Genomic DNA, 24,167 nt, shown 5'->3' with positions numbered 1-24,167 from the left:
TTAAAAATTTTGTAGGGAGGTTACACTTGGCCCCCATTTCTATTAAGTATTGCTATATTTATTTTCTTAAAAAAAAAAATACGGTGGGGAGGTTACAAGGCTGAACATTTTTCACAGCTTCTATAAATTTTAATTTATTTCTTATTGTTCTAAGTGTAGATTCCTGTAGATTACACTTCTTTGTCAGTTCACAAATATTAATTTTTGCGTCGAAGTCTTTGAGTTTACATTCGAAGGTAATGATTTTAGTTTTTTGTTCGATGCAAATAAATCAATTCTGCTTCGTTTGGGTGACAGGTAGAATCTATCAGTCAAGCCAGTTCCGCGGATAAAACGATCCTGCGCAAAAAAAGTCCGAACACAGTGTGGGCGCAGTGGAGGAATAGAGGTGCGCGGCGCTCAGACGAATCGTGTAACTCAGGTTTGTGCAAAACGGAAGTCGAATCGTGTAGCTCCGGATCTGTGTAAAAAGGTCTAGCGTAGGTCGAAGTATTACTGTGTTCCAGTGTCAGAGATATCCGAACGACTTTTGCTTATAACTGTCGAGTCGGGCCGGCCGATGTGGCCGAGCGGTTCTAGGTGCTTCAGTCTGGAACCGCGCGACTGCTACGGTCGCAGGTTCGAATTCTGCTTCGGGTATGGATGTGTGTGATGTCCTTAGGTTAGTTAGGTTTAAGTAGTTCTAAGTTCTAGGGGACTGATGACCTCAGCTGTTAAGTCCCATAGTGCTCAGAGCCATTTTGTCGAGTCGGTCTTTTCCGGAAGAGGGTACCATACCTCAAAGTGATACAGTTACCATTCCCCATCATCCCCGAAAGTCTGTAGCATCATCACGGAACCGCCCTGTATGTTACATAATGAAACTCTTACATTCAGCAGCGCTGGGTAGCCGCACGGTCTGAGGCGCCTTGACCCGGTTCGCGCGGCTCCCCCCGTCGGAGGTTCGAGTTCTCCCTCGGGCATTGGTGTGCGTGTTGGCGTAGGTTAGTTTAAGTTAGATTAAGTAGTTTGTAAGCCTAGGGACCGATGACCTCAGCAGTTTGGTCCAATAGGGACTTAGCACCACCACTCTTACATTCTTTCCTTATTGTTATTTTTTTCCCCCTTTTCATTCAGCCTTTCCCACGAATTCACTGTCGATCACGCGAAGCTTCTGTGATGTTCGCTGGTCCCTTTCCGTGCCGGCAGACCTTGGGGAGGAGCTCTGGCTGGACCACCTGGCTCTGCACCTGGCGTTTGCCCGGCGACCCCAGGCAGGCTGGGCCGCTCGGCTCGCAGTTTCCCGGAAGAGCAGAGGTTGCTGGCGCCAGCGCCCACTGCCCACGCTATTCCTGGCGCTGAGCCGCCGCACACAGCACGTGACTGCTCCCTGCAGCTCTCCCTCCTCCCCTGCCACTAGAACAATGCCAGCGTCGCAGGCCCGACACCTCTGGCTTCCTTACCTACCGTCGAACATTCCGTTGTGAAAAAAAAATCACTGTTGACTAAAAAGCTGGCCATCCGCTGGAGACATCGCGCCAGGACATAGAAGCACCGGCTCTAGCCTTGACAGTGGACAACTGGGCGAGGCTGAAAATGCACAAATTTCTTCAAGTATGCCTTTCCCAGATGAATACCACTTACTGATGATTAGGGGCGGGTGGAGCTATCAACTTGCTTCGAGTTGTAAGACTATCGTAGGCTAAGCTACTCTAGACTACAGTAAGTAAGCGAAGACTACGGTACTTTCTCTAGTGGCTTTAATCAGTTAAGGCCAATGCGCTTGCCGCAGTGGTAACACTCGTTCCCGTCAGATCACCGAAGCTAAGCGCTGTCGGGCCTTGCTAGTACTTGGGTGCATCACTGTCCGAGTCTGCCAAGTACTGTTGGCAAATGAGGTACACTCAGCCCTTGTGAGGCCAATTGAGCAACTAGTTGACTGAGAAGTAGCGGCACAGGTTACGAAAACTGACAACGGCCAGAAGAGCAGTATTCACATCCTGTGGGTGAAGCCTAAGGGCTGATGAAGACACGGCGGCCGGTCGGTGCCGTTGGGCTTTCAAAGCCTGTTCGGACGGTGTTTGTCCTTTTTTTTGCCACTTAAGGACGTACCCGCGTTATCTGTACATTACGTGTGTTACATACCTATCCGGCGTTTCGTTATAACGCTTGTTTTCGTTATGTATGCAATCAGTGTCTTACTAGATTCCCCTAAAAACCGGACACTGTAGCCGGCCGCTGTGGCCAAGCGGTTCTAGGCGCTTCAGTCTGGAACCGCGCTGCGGCAACGGTCGCAGGTTCGAATCCTGCCTCGGGCGTGGTTTTGTGTCACGTCCTTAGGTTAGGTTTAAGTAGTTCTAAGCCTATGGGACTGATAACCTCAGATGTTAAGTCCGATAGTGCTCAGAGCCATTTGAACCATTTTGAACCGGACACTGTAAACTGTCAACGTACTTAGTGAGGATGTATGAAAGGCCTACCCTACCGAATATTTTTGTTCTATACTGTTATCCTCCTGTTTGTTACTGAAAAATAAACAGTATTTATACCGAAACTGGATATCTGAATGTTTAATTCAGGTTCGAAAATTGTTTGTTTGTAGCGCGAAACAATGCTGTGATCAAAATGAAGAAAACGATACAGATTTATCTTATAGCGCTAAAAAGCGAAATTTCGTCAACAAAATGGTAAAACAAACGCAAAACAAAAAATAGACTGACGGAAAAATGTCGCAGCACCAACAATTAATTAATGTAAAGTAACGAAATTTCGGGAATACGTTTGTCTAGGTAACATACTCGTATTTAACTAACACTGTAGGATCACAGATTAATGTAGTTGGTACATAAATAACCGATTTAAGCGCCAAAATGTGATGCGTTGTGTTTTACATTTGCCGGATGTCAGTTTGTGGGATGTAGTTCCATGCCTGTTTCACTTGGTCGGTCAATATAGGGACGGTTAATGCTGTTTGTGGATGAGGCTGAGCTTGTCGTCCGATGGTGCCCTATTATGTGCTCGACTGAAGACAGATCTGGTGACAGAGCAGGCCAAGACAAAAGATCTACACTCTGTAGAGTATGTTGGGTTAAAACAGTGGTATGTGGGCGAGCGTTATCCTGTTGGAGAACATCCCCTGTAATGCTGTTCATGAATGTCAGCACAATACGTCGAATCACCAGACTGGCGTACAATTTTCTAGTCAGGTTGCGTGGGATAACCACGAGAGTACAGTCATAAAAATCGTACCCAAAACCATAACTCCACTTATAGGTCCAGAGTGTCTAGCATGTAGCCAGGCTTGTTGCAAGACCTCAACTGGTCCCCTTCTAACCAACACACAACCATCACTGACACCGACGAAGAACCAGCTTTCATCAGAAAACACAACGTATCTCCACCCTGCCCTCGAATGAGCTCTGGTTTGATACTATTGAAGTAATCGTTTTTTAACAATTCGTTGTGTCACTGTTGTGCTAAACGCTGCTCAAATTCCTGCTGCAGATGCAGTACGATGCATCAGAGCCATGCGCCGAACACGGCGGTCTTCCCTCTCGTTAGTGCCTCGCGTCGGCACCGATTTAAGACAAGTGTAATGTGCTGCGAATACATAGAAAGAAATATCCTTTACCATTTAGCTACATATAGCAGGTCAGCAACTGGAAGCAGTTAATCCCGTGAATTATCTGCGAGTAGGCATTAGGAGTGATTTAAAATGGAATGATCATATAAAGTTGATTGTCGGTAAAGCGGATGCCAGACTAAGATTCATTGGAAGAATCCTAAGGAAATGCAATCCGAAAACAAAGAAAGTAGGTTATAGTGCACTTGTTCGCCCATTGGTTGATTATTGCTCACCAGTGTGGGATCCGTACCAGATAGGGTTGATAGAAGAGATAGAGAAGATCCAACGGAGAGCAGCGCGCTTCGTTACAGGATCATTTAGTAATAGCGAAAGCGTTACGGAGATGATAGATAAACTCCAGTGGAAGACTCTGGAGGAGAGACGCTCAGTATCTCGGTACGGGCTTATGTCGAAGTTTCGAGAACATACCTTCACCGAGAAGTCAAGCAGTATATTGCTCCCTCCTACGTATATCTCGTGAAGAGACCATGGGAATAAAATCAGAGACATTAGAGCCCACACAGAAGCATACCGACAATCTATCTTTCCACGAACAATACGAGACTGGAATAGAAGGGAGAACCGATAGAGGTACTCAAAGTATCCTCTGCCACACACCGTCACGTGGCTTGTGGAGTATGGATGTAGATGTAGATGCAGACCGGTCCCCTGGCGATTGACCGCCACTGCCAGCTATCATTTTTAGTGCATACTTTCCTGCTAAGTTTTTCTGTAACATCGCAGAAGGATCATCCGGCTTCTCATAGCCCCTTCAAGACCTCGTTCAAAAACCGCGAGGTGTTGATAATGGCGTCTTTGTCGTCTTAAAGACATTCTTGACTAACAGCAACCCACCACGTCCAGAGGTAAGTAACGCTTGTGACCGTTACAGCGTATATCTAAAGCAAACCTGATCTGCATCCTCATAGTGGCGCCACTCTTATGCGACTGGTGCTATATTTGAACAGACATAAGCTTTCAGTAGTAAAAAGACGCCTACCAACTTTCATTTATGTCACACAACTCCTTCTTTGTGTTGCGATTTTTATTCCGTCAGTGTATATAAACATCATTTCAATACTTCGGCGAAATTATGTGAAATATGTTCATAAACAACTTTCACATTTATCAAGAACAACAAAATGGTTGCCTTTTTCTCACGATGAAGAACGTCCTGTTCAGTACAAAACAACAACAATAAGTACATAGATTGTGTTTAATTGGTGCATGTAAACAATACTTGCATCAAAAGTAATTGTGTTGGTTGTTACGCAGAAGTTATGCTATCAGCTAATTTTTTTTACGTATAAAATGCGGTTTATATTGTGTAAGAACATAAAATACGCAACGGACTAACACTGAATGATTTACGATTCTGATTACGTGCAAAGCAGCAAAAAAATTTGTTGAAGTATAAGACTGTTTATTTAGTTAATCTTTTTTTGTCCACTGTTAGTATTTGTTGCCACTTTCATTCTGTGAGCTGCAAACTGGACCTTACGGAATGCGGCTGACAAATCACTGACATCACTCCCTGGGGTTTGCTTCTAGAACTTGCTAAATAGAGTAACAGACCTCTGTAATTAAATCCGAAGTACACTCTTACAGTTTATGTGGTAAGGGATCATTTCACATTCCCTACCGGCACATAGTTTCACTCCGTTGTATTTTGGCATCGGGTGGGCACGGCTGCCGAGACCTGCGAACTGGACGCCGGCCTTGGCTGCGAGACGTAAAACTTGGCCGCCTCTTCCGGCGCTGTGTCGCGCCAGGCTGCACAGCGACCGGTTCGCCGGCCGGGGAGCCGAGAGCCGCTTCAAACGGCTGACGCCCGCCTGGCGCAAACTCGGCGCCACATCTCGTGTCGATGTATCGTGCGGAGATGGTTGCAACTGGAGCTTTGCTGTTTCGCAGGTGGGGTAGGAAGGGAGAGAGATAGGGGTGGGGAGATTGTTGAGGGAACTTTGGATAGGGGGGAAAGACTGTGAGAGAGAGAGAGATGGGATAGAGGCAGGAGAAGAGAAAGGGAGACGATAGAGGCAGAGTGAGGGGGACAGAAGCAGAAAGAGGGAGAGAAAATGTGGGGAGGGAGGTAAAAGAGCTAGGACATGGACAGAAGACGAGAAGGGGGATGAGGAGAGAACGAATTATAATCATTTTTTTCAACATTTTAGTGTCCAGGACAACAGATTACAAAATTAAGCAATGCTGGAAAGATTGGGCAAGTATCTCAGTCTTTTTGTAGGAGAGCAACGAAAAAAGTGGAGAAAAAATTTGGAATAAGAACAGAAGTGTAAATGGAACAGGTAGAGGACAGCACAAATCTTCTGGCCGGATTTAAGAAAGGCTTAGACATATTGAAATGAAAGAAGAGCACAGTTTGCGCAGAAAATGGCTTAAGGATGAACAAAGCAAAGAAGAAGTTGATGGAGTATAGCATTTCCATAACGTCAAAGAGAAGTAAAAACTTCTCCCATCTAACAAGCAATATTATACAAGATGGTCGGAGCAAGGCAGATATCAAATGACTGGCACCGGAAAAGAAATCTTTCTTCAATAAAACAGCTCTGCTGCTAAGAGATATTTTCTTGAGTTGCTAGGATCTTTATTAGGTCCAGAGCACATGCATCCCTTCATCGAAATAGAAAATTTGTATGATATATTTGGAGGACAGCAGTGTGTCAAAGTGAAACGTGACCTACAGGAAACCTGGAGAGCAAGAAACAGAAAACTCGGAGAACAAGAAACAGGAAACATTTGAATGTTAAAAATTGAAGCGACAGGTAAAGTACGAAATGAAAATGAAAAAGTACGCGTGAGAAGAAGGAACACCTTATTAGAATCTGCTGTGGCATCCAGGAATAGAGCGAAAAAGAAATAATAAGGCGACAAAGACTTGAGAGGATGTTAGTGAGGGTGCTGTGGGCTGACTTCCAGGTGATCTAATTTTACCACTCAGTCTTGACTGGAATTATTCAAATGGTTCAAATAGCTCTGAGCACTATGCGACTTAACTGCTGAGGTCATCAGTCTCCTAGAACTTAGAACTACTTAAACCTAACCAACCAAAGGACATCACACACATCCATGCCCGAGGCAGGATTCGAACCTGCGACTGTAGCAGTAGCGCGGTTCCGGACTGTAGCGCCTAGAACCCTCAGCCACATTGGCCGGCAACAGCCTTTATATAGAATATATAGATTGAGAAGAAGTTAGCAATTTCAGCCATGGCACTGGCGCAAAGACTGGTGATATGGATCTTGACCACCACCTCTCCTTCCCTTGCCGGCCAAACACTATCCATCACCTGGATTGGAACCGGCTCGCCTCCGAGTCGAGCGCCACCTCACAGGCATGCGTTAGCGACCTCGGTCTTGACGTGGGTGTGTGACACACAGCCAGGTGTAAATCGTATGCCGCCGAGCTGGAGGGAGTGGGGCAACCCGCGGCGGCGGAGTTTCGAGGCGTGGTTCCGGGTGTGGGACACGGCGCGGCAAAGCCCGCCGTCCTTTGCCATTTGTGACCGCGGCGCGGCGCGGCGGCTGCCACCCGGACGTCAGTGGCAGCCAGGGCCGCATGCAAAGCGCCGCGATTTATAGGGCGGCGGATGGGCCTTGTGCAACAGACGCCGGCCGGCCTTCCGCGGGACTCGGAAAGTCAAGGCCGCCTCGCCGGGCGCTCTCGTGTCTTCCCCCTTCTGGCTCAAGCAGCGAGTCCGACAACGACCCAATGTGAAGAAGACGCAGCCTCAGACGGAGCGTCCACTGCGTCTACACGACTGTAGCCAATGAGAGGGTTTTAGGTTAGGAGTCGCGGTAGCCTTCATGTCACCTGAAACTATTTTTCTCGTATCATTATACACTCCTGGAAATGGAAAAAAGAACACATTGACACCGGTGTGTCAGACCCACCATACTTGCTCCGGACACTGCGAGAGGGCTGTACAAGCAATGATCACACGCACGGCACAGCGGACGCACCAGGAACCGCGGTGTTGGCCGTCGAATGGCGCTAGCTGCGCAGCATTTGTGCACCGCCGCCGTCAGTGTCAGCCAGTTTGCCGTGGCATACGGAGCTCCATCGCAGTCTTTAACACTGGTAGCATGCCGCGACAGCGTGGACGTGAACCGTATGTGCAGTTGACGGACTTTGAGCGAGGGCGTATAGTGGGCATGCGGGAGGCCGGGTGGACGTACCGCCGAATTGCTCAACACGTGGGGCGTGAGGTCTCCACAGTACATCGATGTTGTCGCCAGTGGTCGGCGGAAGGTGCACGTGCCCGTCGACCTGGGACCGGACCGCAGCGACGCACGGATGCACGCCAAGACCGTAGGATCCTACGCAGTGCCGTAGGGGACCGCACCGCCACTTCCCAGCAAATTAGGGACACTGTTGCTCCTGGGGTATCGGCGAGGACCATTCGCAACCGTCTCCATAAAGCTGGGCTACGGTCCCGCACACCGTTAGGCCGTCTTCCGCTCACGCCCCAACATCGTGCAGCCCGCCTCCAGTGGTGTCGCGACAGGCGTGAATGGAGGGACGAATGGAGACGTGTCGTCTTCAGCGATGAGAGTCGCTTCTGCCTTGGTGCCAATGATGGTCGTATGCGTGTTTGGCGCCGTGCAGGTGAGCGCAACAATCAGGACTGCATATGACCGAGGCACACAGGGCCAACACCCGGCATCATGGTGTGGGGAGCGATCTCCTACACTGGCCGTACACCACTGGTGATCGTCGAGGGGACACTGAATAGTGCACGGTACATCCAAACCGTCATCGAACCCATCGTTCTACCATTCCTAGACCGGCAAGGGAACTTGCTGTTCCAACAGGACAATGCACGTCCGCATGTATCCCGTGCCACCCAACGTGCTCTAGAAGGGGTAAGTCAACTACCCTGGCCAGCAAGATCTCCGGAACTGTGCCCCATTGAGCATGTTTGGGACTGGATGAAGCGTCGTCTCACGCGGTCTGCACGTCCAGCACGAACGCTGGTCCAACTGAGGCGCCAGGTGGAAATGGCATGGCAAGCCGTTCCACAGGACTACATCCAGCATCTCTACGATCGTCTCCATGGGAGAATAGCAGCCTGCATTGCTGCGAAAGGTGGATATACACTGTACTAGTGCCAACATTGTGCATGCTCTGTTGCCTGTGTCTATGTGCCTGTGGTTCTGTCAGTGTGATCATGTGATGTATCTGACCCCAGGAATGTGTCAATAAAGTTTCCCCTTCCTGGGACAATGAATTCACGGTGTTCTTATTTCAATTTCCAGGAGTGTATTATTATCATCAAGTAGATTTACAGTCAAGTGCCAAAGGCACTGGTACAGGCATGCGTATTCAAATACAGAGATATGTAAACAGGCAGAATACGGCGTTGCGATCGGCAACGACTGTATAACACAACAAGTGTGTGGTTCAGTTGCTAGATCGGTTAGTGCTGCTACAATGACAGATTATCAAGATTTAAGTGAGTTTGAAAGTGGTGCTACAGTCGGCGCACGAGCGATGGGACACAGCGTCTCCCAGGTAGCGATGACGTAGGGATTTTCCGGTACGACCATTTCATGAGTGTATCGTGAATATTAGGAATTTGGTAAAACATTAAATTCCGACATCGCTGCGGCCGGAAAAGGTTTCTGCAAGAACGGGACCAACGACGACTGAAGAGAATCGTTCAACATGACAGAGGTGCAACCCTTCCGCAGATTGTTGCATATTTCAATGCTGGTACATCAACAAGAGGCAGCGTGCGAACCATTCAAAGAAACATAATCTATATGGGCTTTCGGAGCCGAAGACCCACACGTGTACCCTTGATGACTGCACGACATAGTTTTTCGCCTCGCCTGGGCCCGTCATCACCGACATTGGACTGTTGATGACTGGACACATGTTGCCTGGTCGGGTGAGTCTCGTTTCAAATTGTATCGAGCGGATGGAGTTGTACGGGTATGGAGACAACCTCACGAATCCATGGACCCTGCGTGTCAGCAGGGGACTTTTCAAGCTGGTGGAGGCTCTGTAACGATGTGAGGCGTGTACAATTGTAGTGGTATGGGACACTTGATACGTCTAGATACGATTCTGATAGGTAACACGTACGTAAGTATTCTGTCTGATCACCTACATCCATTCATAACCATTGTGAATTCCGACAGACTTGGGCAGTTCCAGCGGGACAATGCGACACGCCACAGAGTGGCTCCAGGAACACTTCCGCTGGCCACCAGACTCCCCTGAGATGAACATTACTGAGCATTTCTGGGATGAGTAGCAACGTCCTGTTTGAGAAGAGATCTCCACCGCCTCGAACTCTTACGGATTCATGGACAGCCCTGCAGGATTCATGGTCTCAATTCCCTCCAGCACTATTTCAGACATTACTAGAGTCCGTGCCAGGTCGTGCTGCGGCACTTCTGTGTGCTCGCAGGGTCCCTACACGATATTAGGCAGTTGTGCCAGATTCTTTGGTTCTTCAGTGAATGTCAGCTGATAAATTGTGGATGTACTGTAGGTGCCAAAAGATCGCACAAACAGTCGCAGTGTTCAAGATCATGACATTAATGTAATAGTGAAGTCTTTCCAGCATAGAAATCACTAACACTGTTCACTAGACTGTCCGGTTCTGGCGCTGCAGTCCGGAACCGCGGGACTGCTACGGTCGCAGGTTCGAATCCTGCCTTGGGCATGGATGTGTGTGATATCCTTAGGTTAGTTAGGTTTAAGAAGTTCTAACTCTAGGGGACTGATGACCTAAGATGTTAAGTCCCATAGTGCTCAGAGCTATTTGAACCATTTTTTTGAATCTTAAGCAAATATCTGAATTTGTTTTACCTTTCATCCATATCGACGAATTTATTTTGGTTGTAGGGAATGTGAGCATCTCCACTCGCTCTACTGTAGTTCAGCCCCGTCTCTCAAGCATGTTTCACAAATGGCGACGGTTCGATGCTAGATAGCTGTCCTTTAACTTCAGATCATTGATTCAGTAAGCTTATAGTGTTTAGGCGTTTCCGCTTCTGTTCAGCACTCAAGAGGAGACGGACCCGTCGCGCAGAAATTTTTCTCTTGTTCAACTTCTTTGGCGGAATATGGAGCACTGATGTTTAAGAAATCCCTGTGGCTTCACAATTGTCCTTGCACAATGACCCTCTTCAACACCATCTGCCTGCGTGTTTCACATTTCGTTCATCTGTTGAATTTTTTGACCTTCCGGGTGCTGAGTCGGTGTTTATTCTCATACGACCTTCACGAAAACGATAAGCTCCACGAGAAAAAATGATATGGTCTGTTCTCATCACAAACTTCACGTTAAACAGGGTGTATTTCGATTGGATTTTTACCACCTAAGGCATCGATCTTAATGTACGATATCTGATGATAAATGAGAACTGTGCGTGCGCCACTTCTAACTTCAGTTAACACAGAACAAATCGAATTGTCGATGAAAACAAAAATAAAAAACATACTTCTTCCGCAAGCCATGTCCTACCGCTGACATTAGGAATGCTACTGACGCGCCACTTACTCTGCAGAGGTGCCAACCTGTGCATAATTTATGAAATGACCCTCGGAGAAAATAAGTATGGCGTATTTCTTAACAAAAGACGTGTTCTAGTGTAAATGTTTACGGTGGTACTGTTCTGGTGACTTAACACAAACAATGGATATACATGTAGTAACTCAGCAACATGTCACCACCACCGTAAGCATTTGCATGTCAGGATATATGCCATACATGTTTTCCATTTACAAGTACCAAGGAACATGCTGTGGTCCTAATGAAAATACTGGCAATTCAAGAAAGTAGTGATAACCTAGTTGTAAGATTCTCTTTGGAGGGGTCCTCTGACTGATTTGATGCGGCCCGCCATCTGTTTATCTAAGAGTAGCACTTGCAACCTACCTTCGCAATTATTTATTCGATGTACTTCAATATCTGTCTCCCTCTACAGTTTTTACCATCTAGAGCTCCCTCTAGTACCACAGAAGTTATTCCCTCATGTCTTAAAACATGTCCTGTAATGATGTCCCTTTTCCTTGACAGTGCTTTCCATAGATTTCTTTGTTCACCGATTATACAGAAAACCTCCTCAGCCCTTACCTTATCAGTCTACATAGATTTTAAAGTTCTTCTGTAGCACCACATCTCAAAAGCTTCGATTCATTTCATTTTTGCTTTTCCCACAGTATACGACTCACTTCCATACAATGCCTTGCTCCAAAAGTACATTCTCAGAATTTTTTTCCACATATGAAGGCCAATACATGATACTACTAGGTTTTTTAGCCAGGAAATTTCCTCTTTGCCTGTGCTAGAGTGTTTCGTTTGTCCTCCTTGCTTCGTCCGTTATATGTTATTTTGCGTGCAAGGTAGCAGAATTCCTTCACTTCGTTTACTTCGTGGTCCCCAATTTTGATGTTAAGTTTATTAGTAATCTCATTTATGCTGCTGCTCACAACTTTCGTATTTCTTAAGTTTACTTTCAACCTATTGTATATTACCCATCCTTCTTTACAGTTTACCCTATTTTTCTTAGAATGGCTAAAATCTCGCACTATTTTCTTTATTCGAATGCTAGATCAACAAATCCTACGAGTTTACCTTTATTTTTTAAACCTTGCTTTCATTATCGAGTGCAACATCATTATCTGCCTCCCTCGTATCTGAATCTTTTCTAAAGCCGAACTGATCGACACTTAAGAGAGTCCCAGTCTGCTTTTCCATTTGTTCGTTTATTATGCTTGTCAGCAACTTCGATGCATGATCTGGTAGATTTGTCGAGCGATCATTATCGCACTTACGTGGCCTCGGTATCTTCTGAATAACGTGGATCATTTTTTTTCCGAAAGTCTGATAGTATGTCTCCAGTCTCAGAGATTATTCACACCAACTTGAATAGTGGTTTGATTGCCACTTCCCCATTGGTTTTAAAAATTTCGAAGCAATACTATACACGCCCTCTGCCTTAATTGCTCACAAGTCTTCGTAAGCACTATCAAAATTTGAATGTAATGGCGGATCCCCTATGTCTTCCAAATCAACTTTTATTCCTTCTTTTATCACATCGTCCAGTAGATGCCTCTAATGTATTTTTTCCAACAATCCGCTATCTCCTCTACGTTTACGGGGTGAATTGCTCCTACGGTCTTAATGTTGCCACTGTTCCTTTTAAATTCGCTGAAGATTGTCCTCCTTTTCTGTTTGCTGAATTTATCCTTCTGACAACATATTTTTTCGATTTCTTCACATTTTTTGCAGCTATTTTGCTTTAGTTTCCTGTACTTCCTATTCATTATATTCCTAAGTGACTTACACTGCTGTATTCGTGTCTTTTTCAGAGTAATTTTGTACTTTATTTCGTTGATCAGTTGAAATATTTCTTGTCACCCAATGTTTCTTAGCAGGTACCTACCTTCGTCTATTCAACGTCTGTGATTTACCTCTTTACATATGTCACTTCTGTTCACCTGAACTGCTTCCTGTGGTATTAATTATCACAGAATCTACAGTTTTACAGAACTTCAAAAGCACACCATCATTCCTCAGTACTTCAGTATCCTACTTCCTTCCATACTGATTCCTCCGTAAGATTCTCTTGAACTTCAACCTATTCTTCATCATTATTAAATTCAGTCTATCTTTGCTCCTGGGCACGTCTTACTATACTATATCTGATTTCGGAATCTCTGCCTGACATCGATGCAATCCAGCTGGTGTCTTCCCGTGCCTCCAGGCCTTTTCCAAGTATACCTCCTATTATGATTTTTGAACTGTGCGTTCGCTAATACCAGCCAAAGTTCCTTGCAGTACTCTAGTAACCTCTCTCTTCCCTCATTCCAACAATCAAGATCACATTCTCCCGTAATGCCATCTTCAGTATCTCCTCCTACGACCATGTTCCAATGCCCCAAGAACATATTACTATTTCCTTTACATACTGAGTTACTAATTCAAAAACCTCTTATACCCACTCTACCCCTTCATTTACTGCTTGTAACGCGGGCGTGTGCGCCTGAATTAGTGTTGTTGGCGTTGGTTTGCTGTCGATTCTCATGAGAGAAAGCATAATTCTGAACTGATCAAAGTAGCTCATTCTCTGACGTGCCTTCCTACTCATAACGGATTCTGTCCCCTTTACACCATTACGTGCAGCTGTTGATACTTCTCTATATTTGTCAAACCAGCAAACCTTATCTTCTTTCCATTTCACTTGACTGATTCCCATTATATCTACAATGACCCTATTTATTTCACGTTTCAGAGTTCCTCTCTTCCCCACCACATTCAGACTTCTGACAGTCCACGCTCCCATCCGTAGAATGGTACCCTTTCGTTGATTATTGGATATTTTCTCATGGTTACTTTCCCATTGGCAATCCTCCCCCGCACCCCTCCGGACTTCTGGCTCAGGCACTGATCTGGAACCATTTCTCACTGGAGATCATTATGACTCTTTTTCAATTACAAGGTATATGTCCATATATATACACATTATGTGTCTTTAATGCAGTGGTTCTCAATGCCTCTTGCATCCTCATGCCGTTGATCATTGCTAATTCTGCCGTATTTTAGGTCCAGTTTCCTATCTCGAGGGCAAGAGAGTGCCATGAACCTCTGTTCGTTCCTCCGCCCTCTGTAGGCTGGAAGTCTTCGGTCGTCAATGTTTATGTTTTTTATTTATGATTTAAGCAGTAACTGGAGCTGAACCCGGTACCCACGACGTTTTGATTACTAGTCAAAGATGGTACCCCTAGACCATTAGTATTAACAGCATAAATCATGTTTAACTGATTTATAGGATTTCATGCCTTTTGATGTGGTCTAGCGGCTCGAAACACGCCCTGCATAAATTAATGTGATAAGATTATTATTCTTAAACATTTTCACAGGTTGTGGTACATAGATATCTCCATTATTAAAACACAGTCACGTAAAACTATTCTGCCAAAATGGCTAATGATTGCTGTACGGAAAACTTCTGGACAATTTGTGGACACAGGTTGCTTTCGAGCCGTATTTACATCAAATATATTTTGTGTACAAGCCTTATTTACCTATATTCAGTTACGCTGTTTGGGTCTACAACTACCTATTCTTGTTTTGACATTCACGTAATTTCGATTGCAACTCAGAAAAATTGGAATATGTCGATCATCTCAAGTAACGAGTACGCTTGAACTTACAAAACTGAACAGGCAATTTAATTAAGAAAAAGTTAATGACGTCAAGTTTCTTTAGCGGTCTTAGCACGTTTACAGACAATCTAAGACACCAAAAATAATCTCATGGCCGTTCGTTCATCTACGCTTTCTCCTCATCAGCTAATAAACGACACCGATCATCTCTTTGCAAAATTGTTCAAAAAAAAGCAGGGCTCAAGAAACTTCATAAAAGTATTTTAATAATCATCGTGAGAACACAAATCTTCGCATTGTTAGCTTTTAGTGACATACATTTCTGAACGGACGATGAAATGAAGCAGGTAAGAGCACTGAATAATACAAGGTCCTTTCTTTAACAACGTGTTCATCTGAAACATTTTACCATATGGAAACTCTAATTTATATGTTGATGGAAATGGGAAGTGTTGTGTCATCAGCCTTTGACCGAACCCATACCAAACTGATACTCCAGTATTTCCAGGCCTGTGTAACACGCTGATTAATATTTCATTCTTATGCAGCCTTAATTTCATTAAAGAAAAAAAAAATCTGTTCCCACGGATGATAAACACAGTGAGCATCTGAAGGCTACTGGGTGTGTCTAACGTCACTGAAACTTGTCATGTGAAGATCGCATTACAGCTTGCCCAGAGGACGTGCAAGTTCAGTTTATCGTCTTCTTTAGGACTATGAGAAAGGCCGACTCATTGGCATGAAGAACAGAAGACAATCATACCGACACATTGCATGAGGACAGTTGGCTGTAATGCACTGACTTCATAAGAGTGGTGACAAAATGGACTCAGCACAACATTTTGGTGTAGATCCTCTAGAAGGACTACAACGAGAAGATCACATGATTGTTGGAGCGGCTCTGACAAATAGACGGATGACCTCAGCGGAAATCAGGGCAAAGATTACAGGCAGTGTGTCACCACGAAACATCTGCAACCGATTACTGCAAGCTGGATAGAGCATCTTGCATGGTGAAGAGCTGTGATTTTGAGTGGCATTATGTGGTGTTCAACGATAAGCTTCGCTTCTATTTATGGAAGTCAAATCGACACTAACGTGACCGTAGAAGACCTGGTAAAACGTCACAGGAAGCAGAAATTTTGCGAAACCCATACCTCTCCAGAAGTTGAAATCATGGTGTGGGGAACTATTTGATACGACAACAGGGCTAGTTCGGCAACTGTTGAAGGGAGACTGAATGCTCGCCACAATGTAGCGAGGGTGGTAAATGTTGTTGTGGTACTTTAAACATAGCTGCGCTACAGCAACGGTTCCACGTAAATCAGACTAAGAGCAGCCGACCAGTTGCAAAGGATAAAGTAATCTTTACCTAGGTTTCAATAGATATAAATCTATCTTCTTCAGAAGACGGCAGTATTATAACAACATGAAGTGATATGTCCTTATCGTTTAGGCAAACATCTGCATAGTTACATTAATTATATTCAGGGCTATATTTTATATAATTAATGTAACTATGCAGATGTTTGCCTAAACGATAAGGACTTATCACTTCATGTTGTTATAATACTGCCGTCTTCTGAAGAAGATAGGTTTATATCTATTGAAACCTAGGTAAAGATTACTTTATCCTTTGCAACTGGTCGGCTGCTCTTAGTCTGATTTAAATGTTGTTGTCATACCGTGCGTTACGAGGGTAGAAAATGGTATATTTCAGCTGGATAATGCAAGACCCCACATTGCAGTTTTCACCGAAGACGCCTTGAGGAATTCCGGGAGCCTTGACTGGCTACCTAATTCTCAGATTTGTACCTCATAGAGCACATGTGTACTTTCATACTAGTCTCCAGCCAGCAAGTGTTTCAGGTATGGCTAGAAATTCTTCAAGATGACATACGGGGGCTCTTAGTTCCCATGCCACAACAAATATAGGGATATATTCGTGCCCTGGGGTGTCATATCTCATACTGATGTTGACAACGATAATCGATTCCGAATAGAATGAAAATTTAATCATTTAATACTCGTTACGTGACGTTCTTTGTTAAGTACTGGATTGGTTCTTCATGACTGAACACTTTACATTTCCTTCAGTGTACTTGTGAGAAACGCCTGCACTTGTTATAATACTGTGATTTGCGAAACACATGTGTTGCGCGGGCAAGTATCTTCCACTTTGTCAGGCGTTATATGTGACGCGCGCTAGCCCGATGCCAGTATTTGCGCGACTATCAACAGTAATAAGTGTTGTAAAGAAACAATAATATCGATGTTAACCTGAAAAGTCATTTTGAAAAACTGCCATCCTTACGGTAAAGAGATACAGTTTCTCAGTATGATTCACAGAAACAAACCGTTGAGCTTCCAGCTAGAACCTTTGGACCGCAAGTCAGATGCCACACAGCGACTCGTAAAAGGCGCGAACCGAACGCCATCGCGGGCGCGCCTGATTAGGGCGCATGTCCCGGCGCGCGGCCCACCCTCGCTACGTGACTCTCGACCTGCACATCGATCTGCGGCCGCAGTCGAGACGCGTCGCCACGCGCCGAGTCGAAGCGGAGCGGCGCGGCACTGCGCTCTCAGCCGGCGCCTCTTGTGCCGCCGCGTTCCGCCACACCTGTTGAGTGGCGCCGTTTTGTTTGTGCGTCCCTCACCGAGTCGTCTCATTACACGCCCACGCGAACAGACTGAAAACAGCCGCCCCCGTCTCCCCACCCCCGCCTCTCCTCCGCCCGCCGCCAGGTCTACACTGACTCGCTCGCACACACACACACACACACACACACACACACACACACACACACACACACGAGCGCCCTCGTGCGCGGAGGCAGTGGCGGAGACCGCGAACTCGCGAACCTGAAACTCCCTCCTTGCCTCGCGTCGTTTCCAGACTAGCTCGGAAGTCTCAAAGGCGCTAACGCCTTCTGGGATTATCTTCCTCCACGGGGAGGAGCAGGCAAGTGAACAAAACCGGTGATCTCGAACCTAACACCTACAACATCGACCACACCAGAAGGAAATGTTCTCGTAGCACAATAAACACGAATTAGCAAAGGAAATCATTTAATTATACGTTTCTCACTCATGCGTAAAATTTTTAAACAATTTTTAAAATTAATCATTTGTAAGAATGGGGAAAAGGGATGGTGTGCTGGGTGGAGTGGGTCATACGCACATGATGATGTGGATTCACTGATTAAAAAAAAACATGTCACTCTACCTACAAATGAATATGCCACCTCCGTAGTCAAAGTCGTCGATGTAAGTCTCAGCACTAGTCTGCTCTATGTCATGTGCAAGTTACATCCATTTTAATTTACTTACTGCTATGTGACGATCAGTTTGGCTTTAGGAAAGGTAAGACACCAGAGAGACAATTCTGACGTTGCGGTTGAAATGGAAGCAAGACTCAAGACAAATCAAGACAAGTTCGTGGGATCTGTCGATCTCGAAAAAGCGTTCTACAATGTAAAATGGTGCAAGATGTTCTGAGAAAAATAGGGGTAAGCTACAGGGAGACACGGGGAATATGCAATATGTACAAGAGCCAAGAGGGAATAGCAAGAGTGGACGACCAAGAACGAATGCTGGGAGCCTTTCCGTACATCGAAGAAGCATGATGGAAATTAAAGAAAGATTCGGGACTAGAATTAAAATTTAAGGCGCAAGGATATCAGTGATGCAATTCGCTGATGACAGACTGTACTGAATGGAAGTGAAGATGAATTACATGATACGCTGAATGGAATGAACAATCTATAATGAGTACAGAACCTAGATTGAGACTAAACTGAAGAAAGATGAAAGTAAAGTAGCAGAATTGAGAACAGCGAGAAACTTAACATCGGGATCGATGGTCACGAAGTAAATGAAATTAAGGAATTCTGCTACCTGGGTAGCAAAATAACCAATGACGGGCGGAGCAAGGAGGACATCAAAAGCAGGGCTTTCCTGGCCAAGAGAAGTCTGCTAGCATCAAACATAGACCTTAATTTGAGGTAGGAATTTCTGAGAATGTACGTTTGGAGCACAGCTTGTATGGTAGTGAAACATGGACTGTTGGAAAACGGGAACGGAAGAGAATCGAAGTATCTGAGGTGCGGTGCTACGGATGAATTTTGAAAATTAGGTGGACTGGTAAGGTAAGGAATAAAAAGGTTTTGCGCAGAACCGGAGAGGGAAGGAGTATTTGGAAAACACTGACAAGGATAAGGGACAGGATGATAGGACATCTGTTAAGATATCAGGGAATGAATTCCACGGTACTACAGGGAGCTGTAGAGGGCAGAAACTGTAGAGAAAGTGAGAGATTGGAATACAACCAACAAATAACTGAGGTCGTAGGTTGCAAGTGCTACTCTGCGATAAAGAGGTTGGCACAGGAGAGGAATTCGTGGCGGGCCTCATCAAACCAGTCAGAACTGATGACCCAAAAAAAAAAAAAAAAGTCAATCCTAGGTCTCCCGCTACAAATCCCCCCCACCACCACCGTTACAAATCCTCCCACCATCCTGCCCAGTTCCCTCCATAAACTTCTTTCAGTTAAGTCGTTCCACCAACTGTTCTCAAATTCGATTCAGAATCTCTCCGATCTTCAGCATCTAATCTTTAGCATTCTTCTCCGTCATCATATTTCAAAAGGTTCTAGTCTCTTCTTGTGTGAACTGTTTATCGTCCACGTTTCTCTTCCGTAGTACGCTACACTCCAGTCATATACTTTCAGAAAAGACATATTAACACTTAAACTTTTACAAAGTTCCATCATGCTGATGGAGGATAGGACCAGCAACCTGGGGTATTAAACCTTTATTTTCCCTGTACTCAAAGTACATCTCAGATGAGAGCCTTTATTAATTTAATGTACAAATACTGTATGGACTACCAGCCATGCAAATGAAAAGCGTTAGTAATCTAATGTATAAATAAAGAATGGACTATCGGTCAACCAGGTACTTACCACATGTATGAAAAGTTCTTATTTAATTGTGTCAATCTTACCAATTTACGCTTGAAGATTATTTTAATAAAATTTATAAAGGAAAAAAATTCAATTTTATAGTTGCAACTTAGTATGTCTGTCATGATTGACAGGTGTTATGTTTTGGACACGCCATATTGCGACCCTGATTTCGTCTTATTATAAAGCGTATGTGTCACAATTACATATGTAAAAGAAATGTAAATGACTGTAATTAACTGCAACAATTGTAACGAAGGTTAGTGCTGTTAAGAGTGGTCTGTTATCACAAATTAAAAGAGCCTGATGTTTCAGTTATATATGACTCTGTTTATCACAGCTAGCGACCTCTATCGTAGTGCAGTGTTTCAGTTTGTTGAGTTCGAATGGAAAGAATTCACGATGTATACTTATCCGAAGTTTATCATGTTGTTTCTGTGTAATGATTACTGGTGAGAAGGAATAAATATTTGGTTACTCGCATGTACATTGGTGGAAACTGTATGATTACACTTACGTCTAAGTTAAGTAAAAACCTGTACAGCACTGGTGAAAAATTTTTGTAATGCTTTGTGTAACGTCCAACTTGCATGTGCAATCATGGACGTACAATGTAATTTTGCCTTTGTTAACACCGTAAAATCTTTGTATGCCATGAAAATGGACGTGATGGTCCGAACTAGTCACCGCAAAGATATGACTGTTACTGCAACTGCGGCGAATATCGAAGGAAAATTAAAACATAAATTTTTATTCGACGTCAACAAATTTCTCTTTTCGATGAATACTTTTCTTGCTATCGCCAATCCGCATTTTATATCGTCTCTAAGTCGATTATCGTCAGTTATTTTGATGCTGAAATAACAAAGCTTTTAGTACAACACGTTCTACGATATCCTCAGCTTCCCCTGATTTAATCTGACTAAATTCAGTAAGCTTTGCTTTACTTTTGTTGGTCATCTTGTACCCTCTTTTCAGGACACTATACATTGTGTTCAAGTGCTTTTTCCAATTATTTTGCAGCCTCTGACATAATTACAATGTTACGCGTAAAACCTCAAGATTTTATATCTTTTTACTGAAGCTTAATTTACTTCCGAAATTTCTCCTTGGTTTCCTTCGCAGCGTGCTCAGTCTACATATTGAATAACGTCGGGAATGGGCTACCTGGAGAATGGAAAGGATACGAATAAGAGTACTGTAGAGAAGTGACCTTACGACCGTTTCCCTGCTAATCAGTGGTGCAATACGTAGCACTGTTCGTCTCGCGCATTGCAGATTGTTAACTGCGCATGGATTTCGTCTGCACACACGAATGAATTCTCATGCAACACTACTGCTGCTCCACATCAGTGGCCCAAGGGCAACAGTACCGCTGCGCCTGCAGCACAGTGAGTGCCGTGTAAATTGGTGCAGTGGTTTCCAGGCGGAGTGCAGTTTTACAAGTGTGAAGCGACGGAAAGCACAGCAGAGCAGCACTCACCGCGCGATAGGTGCGTTTCTGTCCCGCGTGCTTGCCAGCCCGTCCCTCCATCTCGACGTGCACGCTGAAGATGATGTCGAAGAAGTTCTCCACCACGGCCACCTTCTTGAACAGCTGCCGCTCGCGACCCATGCCGTCCTGCAACACAGAGGTGGCACACTGTAAATCTCCCGTTCTTTTATTAAATTCCTGTTACCTGAAAATGTACATCCTGAATACACCGTCAGTTGAAATGCCCCCTCATATAATACATTTAGTCCCATGAATCCATACAGTAATAACATATGACTGCAGCACTAACAAAGCATGGCAAAAGAACAGGAGTAACTTACTTAGTTCACTATACTGATAATCAAAAACTGATTAGTGCTATTTCAGGCGGTGTACTTTATTTTAGTTGGTTGGTTGGTTTGGGGGAAGAGACCAAACAGCGAGGTCATAGGTCTCATCGGGTTAGGAAAGGACGGAGAAGGAAGTCGGCCGTGCCCTTTCAAAGGAACATTCCCGGCATTTGCCTGGAGTGATTTAGGGAAATCACGGAAAACCTAAATCAGGATGGCCGGACGCGGGATTGAACCGTCGTCCTCCCGAATGCGAGTCCAGTGTGATAGCCACTGCGCCACCTCGCTCGGTTTTATTTTAGTGCCTCGTCACTCGGAAACTAAGCAGTTCCAGACCTATTCTGATTTTGCGTGAGGAATCCTGTCTCTGTGTATGGTCTACTGCTTTCGATACACCGGTGTAGGGACGGAGCAATGTGCCGCAGTGGTTACACACGGATCCCCTCTCTGGCCTTCGTTGCATACACGGATATCACACGGCAGTAGAATTTTTGTAATTCTTTATATTTATACTACGTGACGTTCAAGACTCATACATCAATCAGCCTAAGCATATGAGTTCGTAGCCTTCCACGGCCGGTGTCATTTGGATAAAATTATTTTGTGCATTGGGCTGCGTCACTGTAAACTACTAGAAAACTAAGTTGCCGATGTCTGGACCGACTTGCTGCGGCCCTCTTAAGCGCGGTTCACTGCTGTATGCTGGTGAATGTCTTTCTCTTTATACTGTCTTTTGTGGTTATCTAGAAAACACTACTCCTTGGTTGCAAGCTGCCGGTGTGCTGTTGCCTTCCAATTACCCAAAGAGATTGCCTACCAGTCACTTACTAGAGTGGCACAGGCAACAGTCAGACGACACGCTATCTTCTGTCAGTCACCTATTAGAGTTGCCTTTCAATCAACTACCAGGGTAGCTCAACTTCTTCAAATTGTCCGATGACATCTCAGATATGTGACGTCGGTAGCCACCAAATAACACAAAATAGCAGTATATAAAAGAAGACATTCACCAGTATACAGCAGTCAACCACCGTGAACAGGACCGCAGCAAGTCGGTCGGAACTTCGACTATTTAGCTATGTTAGCAGTTTACAATGACGCACTTCAATACCCGAAATTATTTTATCCAGTGTCAGCATGTCAATGCTACTCTCAAGGATTGTCAAGAAAATCGAATTTGAAATTTTCCAAATATCTTGTATACCATAAAGTAAGATCAGTTTTTCGACAGACAGCATAGCTCTGTGGTAGAGTGCTTGTGTATACTACGTGGGTGGCCTCTGTTCGATTCCTAGCTAACTAAACTTTTTGAACAAAACTGCATGTTCTATTCCTTGAAGCACAAAACAAAAAAGATAGAAAAAAAGTTGGTAGCCCCCGACAAAAGAACAGGTAACTGCTGTTCAAGTCTCGTTTCAGTCATAATTTTTTTTTCGTTTATCTTCCATTTGGTTCGAATAACTAGGTTATTTAAATATAAAATTCATCAGATATATGTCAAATGACACATGCCCAATTATCGTTTGGTGAAAATGCGTATATTATTTCTAATTACATAACACACACAAAAATTCAGTTATGACTGCAAATATAAATTATTGTCGATCTTTTATAAAAGATTGTTAACAAATATCGTTTAAATTAAAGAAAATATTACAAATTAAATTTCTATTCAGCTTCATGTATTTTATCCTTCACAGAAATGACCGTAGAAAACAGAGATCTGTCTAAAAGTTTATCAGGGCCAGGACTCGAATGCGCACCAGTCACACAGCAGGCGAGACAATACCACAAAGCCACACTGCCTGGCAAATAAATGACCTTGTTTTAAAATGTTACAGACGCTCGGGAAACTTCATAGTCGATATTCTCGAGAATTTTTGAGAGTTGCATCAAAGGTCTTTTTCGGATTGATATTTGAGTTCTGAACTTCACATACTGAAAATACGAAAAAATACAAAATTCTGTTTGCAGTGTGGTTTCCCTGTTAGATTATGTACGGTATACTAAAATGGCTTAAGGCAAATACAAGTATCGTTCTTATGGAACGGACATGGCCAATTTCCATTCAAACACTGAGTTTGTGCTCTGTTCCTAATAACCTCGTCGTCGACGGGACGTTAAACTCTTGCCTTGCATGATTTTCTCTGCAGAGAAGCTAAGAATCTCTAAGAAAGCGAATACGTAGCACTGCATTATAGGAGGTGGGGCAAATAAAAGTGGCCCGGATGAGTGAGTACGATTGGACGCAAATGTATGCATGTACCACACCCCGTGGCGCGCGCACCACGTGTACGCCCGCTACATGATCCACCTTCGCTTCCTTGGAGCACATTTACATAATCTTCACGCCTGGCGGAGTTGCTAGCAGAGCTCAGTCTGGTCGCGGCCGCAGCTGGCCATCCAGGTCGCCTGATCTGTCAGTGTGGGATTACTTTGCATGAAGAGCCCTGAAGTCTTAAGTGTGTCCCAACAACTCTCATAGACTTCAAGAACTGCTGCAGAACATTTCGGATGAGACTGCAGTAATTCCAGCAGTCCATATTCGATCCGCCTTTAGTAGCTTCCTCACCAGGATCCCTAAGTTCCAAGGAATAAATGGTGGCCACTTTCAACATGTGCTATAGTCAG

The sequence above is a fragment of the Schistocerca serialis genome, chromosome 8, assembly GCF_023864345.2.
Source record: "Schistocerca serialis cubense isolate TAMUIC-IGC-003099 chromosome 8, iqSchSeri2.2, whole genome shotgun sequence".
Taxonomy (NCBI): Eukaryota; Metazoa; Arthropoda; class Insecta; order Orthoptera; family Acrididae; genus Schistocerca; species Schistocerca serialis.
Note: the sequence above shows the minus strand (reverse complement) of the source record.